This window comes from Tupaia chinensis, unplaced genomic scaffold, assembly GCF_000334495.1.
Source record: "Tupaia chinensis unplaced genomic scaffold, TupChi_1.0 Scaffold138400_1, whole genome shotgun sequence".
NCBI classification, from domain to species: Eukaryota; Metazoa; Chordata; class Mammalia; order Scandentia; family Tupaiidae; genus Tupaia; species Tupaia belangeri.
In genome coordinates, this window is record NW_006198297.1 from 241,996 (window position 1) to 245,987 (window position 3,992).

The 3,992-nt window shown below is 53.7% G+C and overlaps 1 pseudogene; it reads left to right on the forward strand.

The window, feature by feature from the left end:
- The first annotated feature begins 1,181 nt into the window (after window positions 1–1,181).
- LOC102468399 (costars family protein ABRACL pseudogene) lies at window positions 1,182–1,429 on the forward strand (annotated as a pseudogene).
- The last annotated feature ends 2,563 nt before the right edge of the window (window positions 1,430–3,992 follow it).

Genomic DNA, 3,992 nt, shown 5'->3' on the forward strand with positions numbered 1-3,992 from the left:
GGGTCTCCCAGAAGGTCGAGCTCAGGAAGCAGGTTGTGCAGCATGGCTGGGAGGCCCCAGGTACTGAAGGCAGTCCTGTGTGTGTGGGATGCTTCTGACAAGTTACACGCTTGCTCTGCAACTCAGCTTTCCCAGCAGGTGAGGCTCAGGAAGCAGGTGGCGTGGCTCAGCGGGAGGGCCCCAGGTTCCGAAGTAAAACCTGGGGAGCTGGGGTGACCCAGTGAGATGCAGGATTGCACCACAACTCAGTTTACTGGCATGAAGGCTCAGGAAGCAAGCGGTGAGGCAGGAGGGCCTCAGATTTCCAAGACAAAACTGGGTGTTTTGGATGTTCCCCATAGAAGGGTCTCAGGAAGCAGCGGCATGTGGCTGCTGGAAGGCCCCAGGTTCTAAAGGCAAAGATGGCGGAGCCGTGATGTACCCACAAGAGACATGCTAGCCCTGGAACCCAGCTTTCCTAGCAAGGGGCGAGCTCATGAAGTAAGCAGCTTAGTGTGACTGGAGGGTCCCAGGTTCTGAAGGTAAACTTGGGTCTTTGCATGTACCTGATGTGATGTGCACTTGCTCTGCAACTCAGCTTTCCCAGCAGACGGGGCTCAGTAAGCAGAAGGCACGTCTGGAGGGCCACAGGTTTTGAAGGCAAACCTAGGTGTTTGGGATGTATCCAATGAAACACACACTTGTACTGGAACTCTGCTTTCCTGGTATCCAGGGCGCAGGAGGCAGGAGGCATGGCACAGCTGGAGGGCCCCAGGATCCAAAGGCAAAGGTTGGCGATGTTGCAATGCACACATGAGAGGAGGCATGCTGGCCCCAGAACTCAGATTTCTTGGTGGGAGGGGCTCAGGAAGCAGGTGGTTCAGTGTGGCTAGAGTGCCTCAGATCCTGGGGCTGGCAGGTGGCGTAGTGGTTAAGGGTACTGGACTCCCACATGACTAACCACAGTTCGAATCCTGGACCTGGAGGCTTGCTTTCTCACTTTCTCTCTCTTTCTCACTCTGTCCCTCTCTGGTCAAAGTTAAAAATAAATAAATAGGCTCCTCCCCTCCGCAACCATTCCTCTCACCTCAGTCACTTCCTTCCTCAGCCTCTTCCTCCGCAGTGCATTGCAAAGATAACCTGGTGCCAACTGATGCGGCCCAGTTCTTCATCTGGAAAGACAGCCAGGTGGGGAGACAACAATGAATGTGGATCATGAAGTTAACCTCTTAGTGGAGAAAATTCATCATTTGAGTTAAAAAAAAAAATGCCAATGGAAAAGTTAGGTGTGAAATTTGAAGTCCTCTTCTAAAATGGCAGACATGCCAATCTCCAAGCATTGATGGGAACTCTCAAAGCTGCCAAATGAAGGAAGATTGTTACATACACTGGAAAGCTACTTTTGCAAGGTGTTCATGATGATGTTGACATTATTTTGCTGGAAGATTAATGTAGTTTTTTTTTTTTTTTTGAGAGGTTTTTGCTATAGGGTACATGTGCTCATCAGAAAGACAGAGACAGAGAGACAGAAAGCAAGAAATCATCCCCCAGGGGGATGGCCACGCCACAATCCCTTCTCCTCCATTCTCCTCTCGGGATCTTGGGCACGCACGTACACGCACCTGGCGTGAGTTTAAGCCACCGGGTCCGGGACTCGAACCACAGTCAACTACATGGGAGTCCAGCGACATAGCCATTACGCTAACTGCTGGTCCCGCATGCACACGTTTTGTCAGGTGCATCCCAACACCCAGGTTTCCCTTTGGAACCTGGGGCCCTCCATCATACAGCACTGCCTGAGCCCTGCCTGCCAGGAGAGCTGGTTTCCAGAGCCAGATCACTTCTAGATGTGGGTGCTACTCAATGCTGCCATGTTTCCCTTTGGAAACAGGATCTTCCAGCTGCCACAGGTCACCTGCTTCCTGATCCCCACCCGTAGGTAAAACTGAGATGCAGTGCAAGGGCATGTCTGGTAGGGTGCATCCCAACCACTCCAGGTTTACCTGTAGAATCTGGGGCCCTCCGGGCTGTGCCACACCACCTGCTTCCTGATTCCCATCTGAAGAGAAATCAGAGTTCTAGTGTGAGTGCACGACTCATCTGGTGCATCGAAACCTCTTCAAGTTTGCCTTCAGAACCTCAGCCTTCCACCCGTGCCGCACTTTCTACATCCTTAGTCTGCCAGCCAGGAGAGGTGCATCCCAACACTCCTTGGTTTGCCTTTGGAATCTGGAGTCCCCCAGCCACACCGCACCACCTGTTTGAGCCCTGCTTGCCAAAAAGGTCAGTTGCGGTGCAAGTGTGCTTCTTGTCAGGTCAATCCCAAACACCAAAGTTTGCCTTTGAAACGTGGGATCCTCCAGCCACCTGGAGCCACCTGCTTCCAGAGCCTCACCTACCAGAAGAGCTGGTTTCTGGGGCCAGCACTCCACCCATCATGATTGCATCACAATACCATGTTTGCCTGGGGCCCTCCTGCCACCACCCACAGGGGGAGCTGGCTTGTGGTGCAAGCATGTGGTTTATCTTGTGCATCCCAATGCCCCAGGTTTGCTTCAGAACACTGGCCTTCCGTCCACACAGCGCCAGCTGTTTCCTGAGCCCTGCCTGCCGGGAAAGCTGAATTGCGGTGCAAGCACACATCTCATTGTGTGTGTCCCATCCCCTCCAGGTTTACCTTCAGAACATAGGGCCCTCCAGCTGCACAGCCCACACTCCCACACACTACCTGAGCCCTGCCTGCTGGAAAGCTGAATAGCAGAGCAAGTGCACATCTCACCTAAGCCATTCCAATGCCCCCAGGTTTGCCTTCAGAACCTGAGACCTTCTGTTTGTGCCACGCCTTCTGCTTCCTTAGACCACCTGCCAGGACACCTGAGTTGTGGTGCAAGCACGCATCTTGTCGGGTGAATCTGAACACCCTCAGGTTCGGGTGCCATCTGCTTCCTCAGCCCTTCCAGCTAGGAAAGCTGAGCTGGGAAAGTGCACATCTTGTTGGGTGCATCCCAAACATGCAGGTTTGTCTTCAGAGATGGGCCCTCCAGCTACACCACCCTGCCTGCTTCCTGAGCCCTGCCCACCAGGAGAGCTGGGTCCAGGGCCTCTTATTGTGGGTGCATGTCACATTGCTATGTGGGCTTTTGGAACCTGGGACCCTCCAGTAGTGCAGTGCTGCCTGCTTCTTGAGTCTCATCTGCTGATAAAACTGATTTGTGGTGCAAACACAGAACCTGTTAGGTGCATCCCAACCCACCCAGATTTGTCTTAGGAATCTGGGTCCCCTTATTGCACCGTGTTGCATACCTCCCGAGCCCCACTTACCGGGAAGGCTGAGTTCTGGTGCATGCGGGCATCTTGTCATGTGCATCCAACCTCCTGAGTTTTGCTTTCATTACTTTGGACCCTCCAGCTGCACATCTGGTTCCTTTGTCCCACCTGCCAGGAAAGCCGAGATGTGTTGCAAGCATGAGTCTCATCAGGTGCATCCCACCCCACAGGTTTTCTTTCAAAACCTTGGCCGTGCAGCCATACCACGCTGCATGCTTCCTGATTCCCGCCTACTAAGATGAGTTGCGGTGTAAGCAAGCACCTCGTCAGGTGCATCCAATCCCTTCCAGGTTTGCCTTCAGATTCTGGGTCCCTCCATCTGCACCAAGCCACCTGCTTCCTGAGGCCCGCCTACTGGGAATGCTGAGTTCCAGTGCAAGCACGTGCCTCATCGGTACATCCTCAAATCGGAGGGTTCCCTTCAAAACTTGAGGCCCTCCAGCTGAGCCGCCTGGTTCCTTAGACCTACCTGCCAGGAAAGCTGAGATGTGGTGCAAGTGTGGGTTTTGTCAGGCGCAACCCAGCCCCACAAGTTTTGCCTTTGGAACGTGGGGTCCTCCAGACGCACCGTGCCGCATGCTCCCTTGAGCCCTACCTGCTGGAAAGCTGACTTCTCCCAACAGGTTTGCCTTCAGGACCTTGGTCCCTCCAGCCGCACTGTGCCATCTGCTTACTGAGCCCCACTT